The sequence below is a fragment of the Bos grunniens genome, chromosome 2 (assembly GCF_055505025.1).
Source record: "Bos grunniens cultivar Pamir isolate PY7600 chromosome 2, Bosgru_T2T1.0, whole genome shotgun sequence".
NCBI lineage: Eukaryota > Metazoa > Chordata > Mammalia > Artiodactyla > Bovidae > Bos > Bos grunniens.
Genome location: NC_141166.1, coordinates 83,861,777 through 83,882,500, shown reverse-complemented (window position 1 = coordinate 83,882,500; position 20,724 = coordinate 83,861,777). Strand labels below are relative to the sequence as shown.

General features: G+C 39.9%; 1 long non-coding RNA gene across 3 annotated transcripts in view; it reads left to right on the top strand.

Moving 5' to 3' along the window:
* Positions 1–199: 199 nt before the first annotated feature.
* The window catches only part of LOC147378285 (uncharacterized), a 144,377-nt gene continuing 123,852 nt past the window's right edge, over positions 200–20,724 (top strand). The window contains exons 1-4 of one of the 3 annotated variants that reach the window (XR_015151815.1): positions 202–382; positions 3,419–3,609; positions 4,511–4,582; positions 17,100–17,499. This is a non-coding gene — a long non-coding RNA (uncharacterized LOC147378285). Of the gene's footprint in view, positions 383–3,418; positions 3,610–4,320; positions 4,583–17,099; positions 17,500–20,724 lie in introns of those variants that run through there. The other 2 variants (XR_015151818.1, XR_015151812.1) reach the window with 2 other exon arrangements.

Here is a 20,724-nt window from a genome sequence, read left to right as displayed (position 1 = left end):
TTAATCCCATTGACCTCCAATCCCTATTCACTGCCATCCAAGAGGCTCTATCCACCAGCGGTCCAAGTTATTTTTTTGTTTTAAAAAAATTTTTTTTTATTTTAAATTGAAGGATAATTGCTTTACAGTATTGTGTTGGTTTCTGTCAAATATCAGCATGAATCAGCCACAGGTATACATATTTCCCCTCCCTCTTGAACCTCCCACTGACTTCCCTCCCCATTCCACCCCTCTAGGTTGTTAAAGAGCTCCAGTTTGAGTTCCTTGAGTCATACAGCAAATTCCTGTTGACTACCTATTATTCAGTTCTGCTCACCTCTGATCTAAGAGTTATTTGCCCCTCCTCCATACCCTTGCACTGGATGTCTGGAGCTCCAAAGAGGTGACAGTAATGTTCCCTGAACTGACAATCTTTCCTCTTAATGTGCTCTTCTCCTCCTTGCCTTAACCAAACCCTGGTTCCCTTGAGGACACTTCCCTTGCTATTCTCTCAGTTAGAGATGTTTTCCCTCTACTTTCACCCAACTCGGGGCCAAGAGGAGAGGGTATGTTCTGCTTGCCCTCCACTGACATCTTTAGACCATTGCTCTCCAGATTTCTGGAAGGGCATGCAGTGAAGGATAAGCTATCTGCTTGTACCATCGGATACTTCTGGTTCTCTGCCACTCCTGCCCCACTGTCTGTTTTCTCCCCTCTCTCTCCTGTAATAATTTTCAGACTTTTAATAACCACACAGATGACACTTTTCCCCACCTTGGTTTCATAGTTCCTAGATTTTCTTGCTCCTAATAATAATTTTCTCGCTTGATTTCATCAATGGATTCCTCCATGACCTTTCCATCACCAACACCTGCATCATTTCCAAAATCTTAATTTAGTCAGCCTTCTGCCACCATCTCCTATGTTTTAGCTCATTTGACATATTACATTGACAGAAGCATTTTTTTCCTTCAAAACATCAATTCACTGGCCAAAGAAATCATCATTAAAAAAAATGTTTAGCCAGGTTAGATACATGCTAGATATAAAGATCATTATTGTACTCACTGCTTTGCAACCACACTGCTCACACTTCCCCATCACACTAGTGTGGCAAAATCAACCCTGATATAACCCAACGTTCATCTTCTCTTCTCCTGGTCTATTCATTCATTCACTTTTTTTTTTTTTTTTTGTCATCAACACAGTTTTTTTTTTTTTTTTATGGAATACTCTCTCTGCTCTCAGTAAGAGATAGAGCAGTGAATGAATGACTCAAAGCTTCTTGCCTTCATCAACTTACATTCAACACTGTGAGATTTCCCTAGAGATTCCTTTTTATGCTTTCTTGAAAATGTTTTCCTTCATTTCTTCTCACGTAGAATATCCTACATGCTCTCCACAATCCCTCATTCTCAGTGATGACCCTGATAGCCCCTGAAAAAGAAACTGAAGAAACCAGATATATACTCCTTACATTCCCATCACCTAACATAGAAGCCCAACTCTACATATATCCGTCTTATTTTTAACATGAATAAAAATATATAATGCTATATACACATACATATGTGTATACACACATATAAATGTGTCTGAATATATGCACTCCTCTGCTACCTTCTTAAAGACCTAATTTTCTCTGCACTTCTTCTCTCTTTGCATCACCAACTTCTCCCACATTATCAGAAACCTCTGGTGACCACACAGTCCCTTCTAGTGCTTGATGTCTCTGCCACCCTGCAAAGCATCATTTCTCTGAAAATTATCTATGCTCTATCTGTCCATGTTTTCACCTCCTATTCACTCTCTATGCTCTTCAATCTGGCCTCATTTTTCTCCATGCCATTAAAGATACCCTTGTCATGAAATACATCTTCCTTTAGTTTCCTTGATAACAGATTCCCCTGGGGTTCTTTTTACTTTTTGGTTACTCATTCTCAGTTGTTTTTTTTTTTTTTTTATTCAGTGAGTTCTCTTTTCTTACTCCTTGTCTAAGCATTGGGCTTCCCTGATAGCTCAGCTGGTAAAGAATCTGCCTGCAATGCGGGAGACCCCATTTCAATTCTTGGGTCGGGAAGATTCTCTGGAGAAGGGAGAAGGGATAGGCTACTCACTCCAGTATTCTTGGGCTTCCCTTGTGGCTCAGCTGGTAAAGAATCTCCCTGCAATGTGGGAGACCATCCCTGGGTTGGAAAGATCCTCTGGAGAAGGGAACGGCTATCCACTCCAGTCTTCTGGCCTAGAGAATTCCGTGGACTGTATAGTCCATGCAGCCTCAAGGAGTAGGACACGACTGATTCTTACCTTTTTGGTTACTTATTCTCAGTCTTTTTTCAATGAGTTCTTTTTTTCTTAGTACTCTAAATATAGGAGTCCTCCCAGGACCCATCCTGTACTGTAAAACATCCTGTACTCTTTTATCTGCATTTGCCTGCTCTCCCTCAGTAACTTCCTCTAGTCTTATAATTTTAAATGATGCCTACATGCTTATATCTCTGGTATTGACTTCTCCCATGAGGTCTGAATGCTTACTGACTACTCAAGATGTCTCCTTGGGTATATATTAGCATCTAGTCATCTCAAACTAAATGTATTTAATAGAGAGAAGTCTTGACTTTTCCTGGACTGAACAATTTTCTTTCCCAACCTTCCTCATTTCAATAAATGGCATTGATACCTAGCACCTAAGACCTGGGAATTCTCTTTGATTTCTCCCTCACCTTCATCTTCTAGTGTCACTCTACCAATGCATTTTTTTTTTTTATTACATCCCCCAAAGATACTTCACATCTCTTTATCTTTTCTCTATCTCCACTGCCACCATCTCTGTCCACACTGTGATTATCTCTTCTTGGTCTACTGAGACAGTGTCTTGCTTGGTCACCTTGCTCCCATTCTTACACTCTTATAATCTATTTTCTACCCAGAATCTACAAGGATCAGTTAAACCCCTAAATCAGATCGTGTAGCTCCCTTATTACGATTGCAGGTTGCCAGTATCACTTAGATGAAACCCCAATTCCTCACAGGACTCCATCCTTCCTTTTTGCATCGTCATCACATAATACTCAGTCCCTGTTTCACTATATTCCCACAGTATTGCTCTCTTTTCTGAGTCTTAAACAGAGTGAGAGAGCTCACCAATGCATTTTGTTGTTGTTGTTTTTGCCTGGAATGCTCATCCCTGCTCTCATCACATGTGCCTCTTTCTTGTTTGTTCTTGAAATTTCTTTTTTTGTTGTTCTTGAAATTTCCATTCAACTGTAACCATTACGCAGAAAGCCTTCTTATACCATGCTAATTAAAGTAGCTATCTTACCACACTCCTCTCACTCTCATAATATGATTGCTTTCAGTTTTTGAGAGAATTTATTATGAGCCGAGGTTATTTTGCTTATTATTTGAATAATGGTGTGTTGTCTATCTCTTCTAGCAGACAAAAAGCTACTTGAGGGTGAGACTCATGTTTGATTTCATCTCTTCTGTATTCTCACCACCTAAAATAGTGCCTTTCCCATGCAAGATTCACAATCAATATAGATTGAATGAAAGAATAATTAGTAATATCATCAGCAATTCATAAGTACAAGGAGACATGCCTGAAAGAGAGAAAGTAATTCTGAAAAGGTAAACATATATCTTGATTATGCTGGTAAAAAGTATTGGGTTTAATTTGTCCTTCTTCAAGGAGAATTGCCTTGGTTAAAAAAAATAATGACTGTATAGCATTTGAATAAGTAAACTACATCTACACGAATCAGAAGGCCCAGCTCTTAAAAACAAAATGAAAGTAAAAAAGTTTCAGAATACTACATAGTGTATCCATGTATAAAAATGTAAAACTCCATAAGGCATCTCTTGTTTACATATGCAACTTACTTGGTAAAAGTAGAAAACACTGACTTTCAGGACAGAGCCATTCCATATTCATTATCATTGCTACTTCTGGGATGGGAAAGGAATGGGACTCCGGCAAGGAACAAAAAAGACTTCAGTTTTATCTGCAACATTTCATGCCTTTTATTTAAAAAGTTTGAGGCAAATTTGACAAAGTGCTAACATTCTGCAGTTGGGTGGGTTGATGCTTGTTTATTATATTTTTCTTCATAATTAATGTACTTTTAACATTAAAAAATAAACTTAGTTAAGGGCTTTCTATACCTGTGGTCTGTGGGGTACTTAAGGAATTGATTCATAAAATATAATGTCCTTGTATTTAAATCAGGGGTTAACTAATTCAATTTGGCATCTATCTTTATGATTCTTGGGTGGGCTTCCTTCTGGCTGGCGTCTGTGTTTTTGGGTCAGACTGAAGTGGTGTGGAATGTGAAAATAAGACGGAAAACATCTGCGCGCTGACTCAAATATCTCTCCTCTGTTCCTCCAGGGTTGGCTCTTTTCCTCCTGACATAAGAGTGGCAAAAATAACAAATGTCGTTTATTGAGGATGTACTACATCATTTGTACAGTATCTCATCAATGCTCACTGCAACTCACTGACGTGGATATTATCACTCCTGTTTTACAGGCAAGAAGACTAAAATTTGGAGATGACTTGTGCCAGACCACGCAGCCAGCAGAACAGACGATGGAGACAGAGGTCAGAGTTAAATTTATCTGACCCAAAACTGGGGATTTTCTCTTCTACAACTTTACCTATTTCTTTTTGACCAAAAATGCCTCTTTAACTTCTAGAGTTTTCAAGTTTTGCTTCGAATGTAAAAGCTGCCTTCCTTTCATTCATGCACTTGGTCAATAATCTATCCCTTTCATGAAAGACATATTTAAACTGACCTGAGCTTCATCTTTAAGAGATGAGATGAGGAGTCATATTATTTAGTAGCCACCATCTCTGCTACAAATTTGAATTTCATGGATAAAAAACAGGGTAAAAACAGAGTCGAAATTTTATTTTAGTCACATGCACCACCTATACATGTGTGTATTTATGTATCTGTAATACAGATATATGTGTATATATGTACATGGGGATGTGTATATGTATGTCTTAAGAGAGTTTGGCAAAAGATATCAAATGAAAGTAGGGGAAATTTGAAGGAATAAATAAGTCCTATTAAGAACTATACTCATAAAATTTTGGATTTGAGCTAATCAAGGCTGAGCCTTGTGAAACAGACAAGATTTGTTTTGTCATTCTAAGTAGCTAGAGCAGTGTTTCTGCCTATATATTCCTTGAGTGAGTGACAAGTTTTGACATCCATCCCCCACGTGGGACCCTGTCCTTCATCTCACTCACACACCCCACCACTGATTTTTCCATGCTGATCTGGGGGTGCTGGAGCCCACCTTCCAGTACCCAACCTAGGTACCAGTTCCCACTCACCAATGTTCCCTTAAAGATGAATCAGCCTTGTTGCTTCCTGGTGAGAAAACCAAACCGGGGCAATTGCACCCAGGAATGTAAAATGGGCAATATCTTCTCTCTTGCAAGTAGTACATTTTCATTTTTTCCTTCTATTCTCATATTGTATTTAATTTTAAAAACATTTTATTTTATATTGGAGTAGAGCTGATTAACAATATTGTGTTAATTTCAGGTACATAGCAAAGTGATTCAGTTTTATGCATACATGTATCTATTCTTTTTCAAATTCTTTTTCCAACTAGGTTGTTATATAATATCAAGCAGAGTTCCCTGTGCTATAGAGTAGATCTTTGTTGGTTATCAATGTTAAATATAGAAGTGTACACATGTCAATCCAAAACTTCCTAACTTAAAAGGGTTGTCTCATTTGTCTCCCTTTACCTCCATGATAACTCTATGTGAGTTTCAGGCAAAATGACATAAAAAAAAAAAAAAAAAAAACAGGGAAAAAAGATCTTTCTATGTGTCTCAGAGCTGGTGTCTCAGATCTTTCTATGTGTCTCAGTTTGTGTGTTAACAATTCTGTTATTCAGACCATTGTGTTGAATCATATCAGGACACTGAGAAATACATGACCATGCTTTTTTTCTGGAAGAATGTATTTTGTCTTTCACTGCTGATTGGAAATAGAGGTTTTTGTAATGAAAGCAGATAAACAGCATAGGTTAGAGATAATGAGGGCAGGCAAGAAAGGTGTGATTTCTTTTTATGTTGTAGCCATGAAACTGAAAAATATAAGAAAGAGAAAAAAATTTTTTTAATTAAGGTATGGAAATTATCAACTTGAATCAATGGAAAATAACACTTTACATGAACATATATAGGTGGCTGTTTTATTTCATTTACAGCTGAGATGTCATTTTGTTCAATTCCTTGGAATGTCAGCCTTTAAAACATATATATGTATGTATGTATGTATATATAGGACAGAATAACAGTGATAGAAATAGTAACTGTAACACCACAGGCTTTTTCGAAGCCTTCCTTAGGATTTTGAAGATTTTAAAAGGTAACAAAAAATCAATTTCATGGATATAGATGGCAGTTCTGTAAGTCATTTTTGTGCTTACCTGGGGGAGGGATTTGCTTGTAGAAGTTTTAAATAAACAATCTAAATGGAAAGGAGAGATTAGATCATAGGACAGAAAATTTGGGGGATTATATACATCTTTTCTGTAGCCTTTCTTTTTTATTCCTTCATAGATATACTTGATGGTTACTTTGTGGTGGGAATAGCATGGATATTATGAGGCCTCAGATTTATTTAGAAAGGTAAATAAAGCTCTTCTCTATTGTCAAGTAAATTAAAATGCACTAGAGCCTATTAGGAGAAGGCAATGGCACCCCACTCCAGTACTCTTGCCTGGAAAATCCCATGGACAGAGGAGCCTGGTGAGCTGCAGTCCATGGGGTAGCTGAAGTCAGACACGACTAAGCGACTTCACTTTCACTTATCACTTTCCACTTTCATGCAATGGAGAAGGAAATGGCAACCCACTCCAGTGTTCTTGCCTGGAGAATCCCAGGGACGGTGGAGCCTGGTGGGCTGCCGTCTCTGGGGTCGCACAGAGTCGGACATGACTGAAGCAACTTAGCAGCAGAGCCTATTAACTTTGGTATATTGGAATAATTTCTGGCAGTTTCTATTGTTTTTTGGGTTATCAAGTCCATTTGAGAGTAGTGGTCAGTCATGGTAATCCTTTCCCCAGTCTTGCTCATAAAAATTGATTTATCTTTTATACTTAAGTGTTCTGCAAATTCATTGATGGTTAGGTAAGATAATTAATGAAAAGTCACTTCTATCTAATATAGTTTCATTTTACTTTCAGCATAATTTCTGGACGCAGTAATTGTGTAACAGTAGCTTTTCAGGTATCTGTTTTTATTAAAAAAAATTACAGTTGAAATGAGATGCTGTCTGGGATTTGCTTTAAAATACTCAAGGGAAAAAAGTTGCAGAAAAGATTAGAAAAATGTTGGTACTTAAATTTAGGCAATGACTACTTGGAGCTTTATTATACTCTCTATCTAGCGTATGTATAAAATTTTCCTTCTGCATTCTTAGCTACAAATTACCTGTGAATATTTTTTTTTCTCATCAGCTATTTGGTTATCCTGAAATACTACTCATATAAGAGTCAGAATACTTGATTTGCTTCCTTTATACATCAATTTTCAGAATATTGTTCTATTTTCTAGGTATATCTTGTTTTGGAGAGCAGTGAATTTTTGTTTCTTATTTTACTTGATTTTTAAAAAATATATTTGATATCTTTAAATCCATTGCAGTTATTATACATTTTGATGCCCAAGTTATCCCATCTTAGGTCAGTGGGAATCTCTTCAGATTGGCTCTTGCGTCTTTTTGGCACAATCACACTCGTCTCTGGTGGCTTTCTTATCTTATAACAGAATGAGCAGCTCCAGAGTCATCTTGTGCACTTTCTGTCCAAGAACTAGAATCTGTCATGTCTCCACAAGCTCAGGACATTTTCATCCCCTCCATGGAGGTGTCTGCCTGTTCTAACTGCAAGGAGGAGACATTGTGAAGGAAGGGTGTGTGGTGCTGTGCCAAGTCACTTTAGTCATGTCCAACTCTTTGTGACCCCATGGACTGTAGCCCACCAGGCTCCTCTGTCCATGGGATTCTCCAGGCAAGAATACTGGAGTGGGTTTCCATGCCCTTCTCCAGTGAAGGAAGGTTCAGTTCAGTTCAGTCACTCAGTCGCGTCCGACTCTTTGCGACCCCATGAATCGCAGCACGCCAGGTCTCCCTGTCCATCACCAACTCCTGGAGTTCACTCAGACTCACATCCATCGAGTCAGTGATGCCATCCAGCCATCTCATCCTTTGTCATCCTCTTCTCCTGCCCCCAATTCCTCCCAGCATCAGAGTCTTTTCCAATGAGTCAACTCTTCGCATGACGTGGCCAAAGTACTGGAGTTTCAGCCTTAGCATCATTCCTTCCAAAGAAATCCCAGGGCTGATCTCCTTCAGAATTGACTGGTTGGATCTCCTTGCAGTCTAAGGGACTCTCAAGAGTCTTCTCCAACACCACAGTTCAAAAGCATCAATTCTTTGGCACTCAGCCTTCTTCACAGTCCAACTCTCACATCCATACATGACCACAGGAAAAATCATAGCCTTGACTAGATGAACCTTTGTTGGCAAAATAATGTCTCTGCTTTTGAATATGCTATCTAGGTTGGTCATAACTTTCCTTCCAAAGAGTAAGTGTCTTTTAATTTCATGGCTGCAGTCACCATCTGCAGGGATTTTGGAGCCCACAAAAATAAAGTCTGACACTGTTTCTACTGTTTCCCCATCTATTTGCCATGAAGTGATGGGACCAGATGCCATGATCTTTGTTTTCTGAATGTTGAGCTTTAAGCCAACTTTTTCACTCTCCTCTTTCACTTTCATCAAGAGGCTTTTGAGTTCCTCTTCACTTTCTGCCATAAGGGTGGTGTCATCTGCATATCTGAGGTTATTGATATTTCTCCTGGCAATCCTGATTCCAGCTTGTGTTTCTTCCAGTCCAGCGTTTCTCATGATGTCCTCTGCATATAAGTTAAATAAGCAGGGTGACAATATACAGCCTTGACGAACTCCTTTTCCTATTTGGAACCAGCCTGTTGTTCCATGTCCAGTTCTAACTGTTGTTTCCTGGCCTGCATATAGGTTTCTCAAGAGGCAGGTCAGGTGGTCTGGTATTCCCATCTCTTTCAGAATTTTCCACAGTTTATTGTGATCCACACAGTCAAAGGCTTTGGCATAGTCAATTAAGCAGAACACTGTGAATATTAATTAGCAGAAATGGGAAAGTTTCTCTGGATGAGCTGCTGCCAGACATCATTGTTTATTCTTGTGGGTGGCCCATGCTTCTCACAGACATCACTTATTATTACAGTAAGTGGCAGAGTGGTAAAGAATCTGCCTGCCAATATAGGAGATGCAAGAAATGTTGGTTCAATCCCTGTGTCAAGAAGATCCCCTGGAGTAGGAAATGGAAACCCATTCCAGTACTCTTGCTTAGAAAATGCCATGGACAGAGGAGCCTTGCAGGCTACAGTCCATGGGGTCACAAAAAGTCGGACATGAGTGAGCACACACAGCACAGTATAAGCCCAGACGAGCCAGCTATCTCTCTTTAACTTGCTCCAGATTTACCCTGGCTTACAAACAGAGATCCTGCTGGCCTCTGTATGTCTCCATTTCACTGGGTCAGTGTTTGCCCTTCAAATCTTTCTAGTGTCCAACTTTGCCTATAGGATAATTGGCTTCTCAGGTATATTTGGCTCACATTCCTCCACTCAGTGTCTAAGATAGAGAGTCGTACTCAAACATCAACATCATTTTCTTCATCCATAAAGTTGTCCAGGTAACTTTTTTAGGCATAACAGTGATAGCTAGAACAAGAGTTATTGAGGACAGCACACTTCTGATCAAGGGCTTTGCACACAAAATCTCATTGTCTCATTTCATCCTCACCACAGTCCTACAAAGTGGGTGTTACTGTCCCCATCTTACAAGACCACACTGAGGCTAACAGAGGTCAAGGATACTCCTTCAGAAACTGGGAGTTCCACAGAGGACTCTCTGAAGCCAAAGCTGGAAAATTTATCCACTGTTTAATGCCTCCTTTATCCTCAGGAATGCTAGAGATACAAAGGAATCTAAGACATGGGTTTTCTTCTCAAAGAGTTTATAATCCTAACTGAGAAAGAATCCTCACAGGAAAAATATATCAACATGAAGAAGCATATGACAAGAGACATGTCATTGTTTCCCTTCCAATCCACTTAGCCCGTGCTGTCAGATTAATTTTACTAAAACGTTTTTCTTCTCATTACCCCCCTGCTTCAAACTCCAGAGTTTCCCCACTGCCTTCAGGATAAAGTCCAACTTGCTTGCTTGGCGTTTCAGGGATTCCCCAATTTGGCCCTTACCTATCTTCTCATGTGTGAAATTCCACTGTGAAGCTGGCTTGCTAACCGGGTTTCTAAGCCAAAGGACACGTCTGGTACGCTGGGCTTTTGTGTCCTAGAAATGTTATCACATAAAGGCATCCAAGTTTTACTTAGTTCCACCTTTTAGAACAAGATCCAAAAAAGATGTAAAGTCAATTGTTGCTCTGAACCCCCCTCTGTTAGAGTTCTCCATTGTAGCCAAACAGTAGTCTTATTCCCCAAAGGCAACTTCACAATTTCTGCCTTTGGGTCTTTGCTTATGTTACAACCTTACCTTGAGGCCTACGTTTTTCCTCACCTGCCTTCCTTTCAGAGCCAATGGCATCCTGGAGCCTCCCTGATGTCCAATATGATGTCATTTGAAAGTCCTCACATCTTATTGTTTGTACCAATTACTACACAGAGTCTTAGGTTACCATTTATATATATTTATTGTATTTGGTCTTTTTCTAATTATGAAAGTAACAAATGCTCAAAGCAAAAACTTGGGGATGTGCCAGGCACAATGGGAGAAAATTAATTACTGATAATCTCACAACTCAAAGATAAGCATTGCTAATATTCTGCTGTGTGTACATACACGTTACAGGATATATAACAACAATGGTATCACACTGCACCTATGATTTCATACCTTGATCTTTTCTGTTAGCAGAATTTCTCTGGTCAATAGTATTTAAACACATAAATTTTATTTTCAGTTCAGTTCAGTTCAGTCACTCAGTCGTGTCCGACTCTTTGCGACCCCACGAATTGCAGCACGCTAGGCCTCCCTGTCCATCACCAAATCCTGGAGTTCACCCAGACTCATGTCCATCGAGTCAGTGATGCCATCCAGCCATCTCATCCTCTGTCGTCCCCTTCTCCTCCTGCCCCCAATCCCTCCCAGCATCAGAGTCTTTTCCAATGAGTCAACTCTTCGCATGAGATGGCCAAAGTACTGGAGTTTCAGCTTTATCATCGTTCCTTCCAAAGAAATCCCAGGGCTGATCTCCTTCAGAATGGACTGGTTGGATCTCCTTGCAGTCCAAGGGACTCTCAAGAGTCTTCTCCAACACCACAGTTCAAAAGCATCAATTCTTCGGTGCTCAGCCATCTTCACAGTCCAACTCTCACATCCATACATGACCACAGGAAAAACCATAGCCTTGACTAGACGAACCTTTGTTCGCAAACTAATGTCTCTGTTTTGAATATGCTATCTAGGTTGGTCATAACTTTCCTTCCAAGGAGTAAGCGTCTTTTAATTTCATGGCTGCAGTCACCATCTGCAGTGATTTTGGAGCCCACAAAAATAAAGTCTGACACTGTTTCCACTGTTTCCCCATCTATTTGCCATGAAGTGATGGGACCAGATGCCATGATCTTTGTTTTCTGAATGTTGAGCTTTAAGCCAACTTTTTCACTCTCCTCTTTCACTTTCATCAAGAGGCTTTTGAGTTCCTCTTCACTTTCTGCCATAAGGGTGGTGTCATCTGCATATCTGAGGTTATTGATATTTCTCCTGGCAATCTTGATTCCAGCTTGTGTTTCTTCCAGTCCAGCGTTTCTCATGATGCACTCTGCATAGAAGTTAAATAAGCAGGGTGATAATATACAGCCTTGACGTACTCCTTTTCCTAATCGGAACCAATTATTTGGCAGTGTCAGGTCTTAGTTGCCCCACGGCAGGTGGGATCTTAGTTCCCTGACCAGGGATTGAATCTGCAGCCTCTGCATTGCAAGGCAGATCCCTCACCACTGGACCACCAGGAAGTACCCCCATAGGTTGTAAACGTCTTCAAAATACTTCATTATGTAATGTTCCTTTGCATAGTTATTCAATTTTATATTAGTAGATATATTGTCTACTATGAAAGTGAAAGTGTTAGTTGCTCAGTCATCTCTGACTCTTTGAGACCATGTGGACTATAGCCCATCAGGCTTCTCTGTCCATGGCAATTCTCCTGGAAAGAATACTGGAGTGGGTTGCCATTTCCTTCTCCAGGGGATCTTCCCAACCCAAGGATTGAACCCAAGTCTCCCGCATTGCAAGCAGATTCTTTACTATCTGAGTCACCATGGCAATAAATTTATTTTGGGCTTCTTAACCTTTTTTATGTGGAGGAAATAAGAATATTTGTTCTAAAGGTAGACATACCTAGTTCAAAACCACTTCCTAGCTCTTCTCCCTTAGGCAATGATAATATCTACATTTCCTCATCTTTGAAATATTCATCAAAATACTGCTATATCACAGTTTTGTTGCAAGATAACTGGTCCGTGGTAAGTCAGTAATAAATGTAGATTACTATAATTTCTACTTTTTGGCCTCATGTTTTTTCACCTATAGTGAAAGTGAAGTGAAAGTGAAAGTTGCTCAGTCGTGTCTGACTCTTTGCGACCCCGTGGACTATACAGTCCGTGGAATTCTCCAGGCCAGAATACTGGAGTGGGTAGCCTTTCGCTTCTCCAGGAGATCTTCCCAACCCAGGGATCGAACCCATGTCTCCCGCATTGCAGGTGGATTATTTACCAGCTGAGCCACAAGGGAAGCCCATAACTAGATCATAAGTCCTTTATGGGAAGTACTTTTATATCCTGGGGCTTGTATTTATTGGTTTCCTGTCTGTCCCATTGTATTGTAATAGGTGGTTAACAGCTACTTGTTAATAATCATAACAATGATGCTTCAATAGTCACTGAATGCTCTCTGGGTAGGGAGTTGCTCTTAGTAATTGTCCTGAGCAAACCCCAAACTTCTATTGCTTCTCTAAAACTTTTCTTTCCCCATCCAAATGCTCATTTTGGTGTTAATTTTCACTTTCCAATAATCCACTTCCCCCTGTATTCCTTACATCCCAGTCGTTATGCTGATTAGCAGTTGTAGGTGTAGATGGTGTTCTAATAGCAGGATTTGGGAAGATCTATGCTACCCCCATGTGATGGTATTTCTAGGGTACTAATGCATGGCACTGGAAACATATCTTTGGCTGAACTAGCCAGTTCAAAAGCCAGCTTCACAGCAGAATTTCACACATGCAAATGAACCATTGTGATCCCGGTCATGAAAATTCATGGAATAGTGGCTAGTTCAGTGTGGATGACCTGTCAATTTGGCAGCCAATCATTTAGTTAAACATCCAAATTACTGGCCAGTTACTCCGACTAAGGCTAGTCTTCCTGTTTGTGACTGGGTTCTATGTAATCCTATTAAAAGCAATGACATTCCCTTTGGTTTGTGGCAGCTAATGTGTAGAAGTACCATGCAGGCATAGGACATGTGTCTGGCACAGTTTAAAAGCAGGCATTGTGAGAATGGACTATTTGTGTTACTACTGGATTTATCTTAAAATCCTAAATATCTTTCATTGACTAACAGGCAAAGTATCCTGATTTCATGGGTGCTTCTATTTACTAGTTTCATCAATTGAAAATAGGAGATCCTCTAAGGATTGCATCATCATCTTTCAATGTGTACTAACTGATTTTGTTGAATCTATATTTCACTCCTTGGCCCAGCCTGTCCTGTCCTGTCAGGTAATCAGACAGAAATCCATGGAGTACTCAGAGCCTGGTAGACCTTAGGATCTGACTTGACCCACTCGTAGTTTAATTCAGATGTAAGATAATAGTATTGTTATGCTGGAAAGCGAATCTAGAACAGTAAATCCAAATCACAGACTTCACTGAAAATATAAGGAAAACTTCAGACTTTAAGTGGAGTGAAATGCACACAATCCAGCCTGAAAGTTCTAAGAGTTCAAGTATCAGTTGCAGCCCAGGGATCCCGGGAACCATGAATTTTAGGTTAAGATGCCTGCCCTGGGTGTGAGAATGAGGATCAGGAATAGAGAGAGACAGAGGAGAAGCACAGAGATAGAAAAAACAAAGAGAGGCAGAGAAACATAAACACAGAGACAGAGGCAGGTTGGAGAGAGACAGGGAGTATAACTCCAGTTCTCCTAGTGGGGCACAACTTCTCAACACTACGCTGAACTGGATTCTAATAAATGCTTTCCAATGTTTGTAATCCCTCCTTCTTCTGGTGAATTAAATCTCTCATGTGAGAGATACAACATATCCCACACCTGATGGTTTTTGACCTTAGTCTTGAGAAATTCTACAGGGACATAGATTTTATTTTAAAGGCAAGTATGTAGGCTGTTTGAAAACACAGTATTATAGGTTAAAGGACTATTTGGCTTTCATGTGAAAAAGCCTTTTGTGTACACTGAAGACCACTGATTGAATAATTATACTAAAAACACTACTGATTAAGAAGCCTTGTTTCACATATTTTTAAAAGAGTCTTTAATGTATGTTATCATATTTTATTCTCACAGGAGCCCTGATGTTAGGTAGGAGAGAAATTGCAATATGGATTTCAAATTTAAAGAAATGGAAGCAGAATGTGTATACAGACTTTTCTGGAATTACAGATGCACAATAAAAAAATGAACTCTAGAAACCAATCTTTGATTCTAGGCTGAATCTATATATCCCTGTTGATAGAACACCCATATAACCAGCATAAATCCTTTTGTTTCCTAATACAAAATATATGAATTTAAAATAGTGTTCTTGAAATCGGACAAAGTAAGAGAATCATAGAGATTTAGAAGGTAGGCAGTCCTAGAGATGAACACTAATGACCTCCTCATAGTAAGAATGAAGCCCTGACCCAGAGGACTTGAGACAAAAGCAGGACTCGAGCTGGCCTGAGGGAACACAGAGCTGACAGAGTCTAATGCTGTGAGGACTTGCCCCTGAATTTCCTGCTTTCGTTGAACTAGGAAGAAGTGAGGTGTAAAAGCATCTATACCATGGCTTATGTAATTTAGGTTGAATGATCTGGTGATCATTTTGAAATATAGGTGTGAGTCAAATCCGATCCTCCACTTAGACAATGCTCAGAAAGTTTAAAATTCTGACAGAGTTTCTCAGAAATGGTTTTTATAGGATAATGTATAGTTCCACACATTCGATTGACCTGGGAACATATAAGGAAATATGACAGATTAACTGCTCTGCTTCTCAGGCTATAATAGAGAATTGTAGGTTAGAATAGGTAATACACATATCAAAGATGGATATATAATATATACATCTACATCTACGTACCCACATCCATACACACACACACACACATATATATATATATATTTATGTATAAGTATCTATAAAAATTAGTTTTAGGGGTATTTAAACATTCTTCATTTATAACTTGCTTTTAGGGAATTATTTAGTTATGCAAGATATCACCATATTCAGTATTTTTTTTAAATAATAAACATGTCTAGTCAAAGAAGGCATTAATGAAGCAATTCCCCAAATAAAACAGTCCATGATATCTGAGTTGCAGCAGAGAGAGAGTGTGGTCTTTGTAGTCTAATCAAGATCACAAGACTTGTTTTGAGCGTCTGTCATCTTTAATTTTACGGCACTTCATTTCAGAGTAGGACTGCCAGGGTCACATGCAATTAAAACACAGGCAAGATTTGTCTTGTGAAATCTTAACATAAAAAGTAATGTGTTACTCCATTTTAACTTTTCTACTGAACTCTGTGAACTCACTAATTACTTTTCCCCCCTCTTGTCACCTTTTTGATATGACATGTATTTTATAGAGGAGATAGAAGTTTGGATTTTTTTTTTTTGTATCATGCATACGATTGAGGATAACAAAATTAAACCAGAGAAAAAAGAAATTCGTTTTTCAGAAATGCATTTTTAAAAAAAGACATATCTGAGTACTCCAGCTTCAATTACAAAGAACCTCATTGATCGAATTCTAGGAAATAACTGTTAATCTGCTTAACTAGGGCAGGTAGAAGTGTAATAACGGACCAACGATTTTATGCAGGCCAGAATGGTGAACCAGAGTTTATTCTCTGGGGTGCGGGGCAAAGGGGCTTTTATGTGATTGGCTGTGAAAAGTATTAAAAACCGGCGCCAACGTGGAGATTTGGAGCGCAAGGAGGCTTGTTCCATCTTAGTGATCAGTAAATTGCATAGACCCTTATTAACCTTATTGATAAGGAGCTTAGGGAAGTCCCATTCAGGCCGCAATATATTCTTCTTTTTGTTCTCCTGTCTCCGCCTGCGATCCCAGCCGCTTTGTAAGCAGAGCCTTTATGCTGCGCCTCAAAATTCAGCGTGAGTAGCTGCGCCTTTAAGTTACTGCAGCGGAAGGGCTTGCGGAGCAGCCCATGCACAGGGGCTCAGGGCCTATTGCGCGGGTGCTGCGGACACCTGGAGAATGTTTGCAAATTTTGTGCTTAAAGAATCTTTTATATTGTTCCTCTTTCAATGCAGCTGGGGTCTGTAGGGATCAGGGGATTATTTTTGATACCTGTCGAAAAGAGTTATGTCTACACTGATTTTCCATCCCTCACTACTAATTAACCTTATTGTATACAGGAAACAGTCTATTTAATACCTGCATTCTTTCTGTAAAGCCAAGTAAAATGAAATCCACTGTGAAATCTAGTTAGCGTTTGCCTTTTTGAAGTCATTTTTAAGTTTCCAGTTTTAGTGACTGTGACCTCAGAACTGATAGCTAGAAAAATGGTGAGCTCAAAACAATTTTGGTTTCAATTGTCTTCTTCACCCCCTCCCACTTAAAAGCTGCCTTTCACCTGCCACTTGAAAGCTGCCTTTCACCTGGACTTGGGAAGAGGCGTTAGGAACGGGCACCTCCAGCTAGACCATCGTTCCCTGGAGTCTTCCTCATTGACCTCTCCCTGGAATTCTAACGCATCTCTTCATCCCCTCATAGGCTGGCCCGCGGTCCCCTGACTCTCCTCAGCAGCGGAGCACCTCTATCATTTTCCTTTCAGTCAAGGAGGCTTGACTTTGACTGAGGGGCACATCATGACAGATTTGTGCACTCGCAGTACAAATAGATGCTGAAGCAGAGGAAAGAATCTGAATACTCAAGGGAATCCCATTAGTGGAATATTTGCGAGGGAAAAAAAGGTAGGGTCTAGCAATACAGAGCAGAAATGAAACTGTGCAAAATGTCACCAAATGATGTGGAAAAATCCACACTTCTTCAAGCATGCTGTGCAATATGGACTCAGAACACACTTTGCTGGTGATGTGAGAATGGTTAGCACAAGTCCTGCTCTTCAAATGTGAGTGTGCCTGTCTCAAATAAACTTGTCAGCTTAAATGGTGCCAGAGGAAAGTGTGGATTTTTCAGGCCGATGCTTTGTATTTGCCAGATTTCTTGGCTTTTCAGATTTTCATACATGGGTCAAAAAGTCAGTACTCTCTAGCATTTATCTGACACATAAACCCTATATTTGGCAGAGCAGATAAGGTTAGTGGAAGATGGGGCTGGGTATTCTGGATGCCTGGACTTTTCCAGATCCAAACAGGACTTTTCCAGATCCCAAACAGAATTTGCATACACAGTAGACTTGCATGAGTCAGGTGAGCAAATGCATTGATCCTCTGCTGCTGTGCTTTTGGAAAGAAGTATTTCTTGTGCACTTAGACTTTAAGAGAGCCAGCTGAAGGTGTATCTATTTGATGGTCCCTTACAAGTGGGACTAGGAGTCAGTACAGACACTGGTGAGTTTGGACTACATTTAACTTGTGATATCTAGTTGATAAGAAACACAGTGGTGGATCATAGTTGTATTTAATGTTGCTTATGTTCTGGGTGCTTGTCTTGGTTCACTCATCCAACAAGTGTACACTGAGCACCAACTCTGGTAGTGTTACCTCTCTCCCTCACTGCTTTCCTAACACTCCCCTTATTCAGTGAGGAGCCTTCTGTAGAATCCAGCTGATGGCTTAAGAATTTCATAGACCCTGAAGTCTTCACTTCAAGCATAAGATAACAAAAATCAGCTGGATGAGTCTACAAGGGATGTGTGTGTGTGTGTGTGTGTGTGTGTATCTTCCTGCCAGGTCTCTCACCAAGACAGCTAGACATTTTCATTTTGACAACACTGCTACAGAAAATTGTCATCTTTTTGGTGCAAGATGTTCACTGTATGCTCATCATTTGGATGATTCAGGATCGCTCCCCGGCGGTATGTTTTGATGCCTGCCTCTTTTTCAATTATATCTAAGAGGAAGACTGTTGAGGACCCATTTTTTTTTTAATGTTGCACAGGACTCCTAAAGGGTAAGATTTAATTTCAATACAATATTAGGCAGTATGATATGATGGGTGATAACAGGATATTGACAAATACAATCCAACACAGGATAATATGATGTTAGAGTAGAAGTCATGCAAAGTACTTTCAAAAATGTGGGCTAAGAGGCTTCCATGCCCTCCTTTCCGTAATGTAGTGACATGGTCAGTACAATGTAGGAAAATGAAATGATACATGAATATTAAAATTATAATAGCAATGACAAAAATGAGATTTAGCCATCTACTCATAACAACAAAGGTACCCTGTATTTGGGGAAATATATAATATCCCTCTTGTTCTTTCATGGAAATTAGTATGAAAGTGAAACTCTCACCAGATGTTTTAACAGGGGAGTTATCAGGTACACACATCTGGGGTGTAAATATTTAGGGTGTTTATTTGTTTACATTCATCATTTTTTTTTTCCCCTGACTGAGTGAATCTATGGTATAGTGGTTAAGCCAGGGGCCTCTGAAGCCATACTAATTTAGATTCAAATACTAACCTGACACTAACTTCATGAATTTGGGTAACTTCATTATTTTTCCCCTCAGTTCTCTCAAGTATAAATCAGGAGTAATAATTGTACCTCCTTCCATAGAATTATGAAGATAAAATACAACTATATTTATACAGTGCATTTCCTTAACAAGCACTCAAGACATGTTAGCTAATCAAAAATCAGTCATTCCAGGATGAGTTTCTCTTGGTGGTCCTCTGAGTGACCAGGGAGGTGGCATCACCTGGAGATAAGGGAGGGAGAAATCAGAGCAGATGAGATAGAAATGACCTGATGATTATCTGGGGATCATACTGGAGGCAGAAGATGGTCACATGCATGTTCCTCTGACTTGAGTATAAGTTGGTCCAAATATTTTAAGACATTACTGTCAAATGTTAAATCATTGTCAGGATATCAGTATCACCCCTACCACAGGCCCAGAAAAATTCCAGTGGAAAGGGGCCTGCTATGAGAGTCCTATGTCCCAGGACTCTTTGCACCGAGCAGTCATAATTCAGACGTAGTAGGTGAATATGGATGTGAGAGTTGGACTGTGAAGAAAGCTGAGTGCTGAAGAATTGATGCTTTTGAACTGTGGTGTTGGAGAAGACTCTTGAGAGTCCCTTGGACTGCAAGGATATCCAACCAGTCCATTCTGGAGGAGATCAGCCCTGGGATTATTTCTTTGGAAGGAATGATGCTAAAGCTGAAACTCCAGTACTTTGGCCACCTCATGCGAAGAGTTGACTCACTGGAAAAGTCTCTGATGCTGGGAGGGATTGGGGGCAGGAGGAGAAGGGGACGACAGAGAATGAGATGGCTGGATGGCATCACTGGCTCGATGGACGTGAGTCTGAGTGAACTCCGGGAGTTGGTGATGGACAGGGAGGCCTGGTGTGCTGCGATTCATGGGGTCGCAAAGAGTCGGACATGACTGAGCGACTGAACTGAACTGAGGTGAACCTCAGGAATGCAATTGGATGATACTCCTTAATGTTGATTTCCATAGCTTTTGCCACTGTCTGAATTCAGATCTGTGTTAATACTACTATGGCAATTATCTTCTGTCAGTGGTGCCTATAATTTCTTCCAGCTTCAAGGTCTACTTCATAAAGTTGCCAGGAAAATCTTTATAGCTCTGCTAAAGTCACTTTGCTGCTAAACAAACTTTCAGGGTCTCAAAATTGACTATGGACTTAATATAAAACCTCTTGTGTATGCCATCATGTGTAGGCTTTTTGGAGTCTGGTCCCAACTTTTCTTCTCATCATTTTCAGAAGATCACATTGTTAATTGTTACTCAATAAGCTGGAAATACATCATCTGTCTCCAGGAGGGACACGTTCTAATTCCATGGTGTGTTACCTGTTTTATATCCTTTACATAATTCCATTAGACAGTCTTAATAGAGATAAGACAAGTACAATTCTAATTTATAAATTGAGAAACTGAGGTCTTTCCTGGTGGCTCAGTGGCAAAGAATCCACCTGCCAAGGCAGGAGACACGGGTTTGACCCCTGACCTGGGAAGACCCCACATGCAGAGGAACAACTGAGCCTGTGCTGCAGAGCCCAGGCGCTGCAACTACTGAAGCCCTCAGTGCCCTGGAGGCCATGCTTCTCAACAAGAGAATCCACCTCAATGAGAAGCCTATGCCCCACAACTGGAGTAGTCCCTGCTCACTGAAACTAGAGAAAAAGCTATGAGGCAAAGAAGACCCAGCATATCCAAGAATAAAGTAAAGA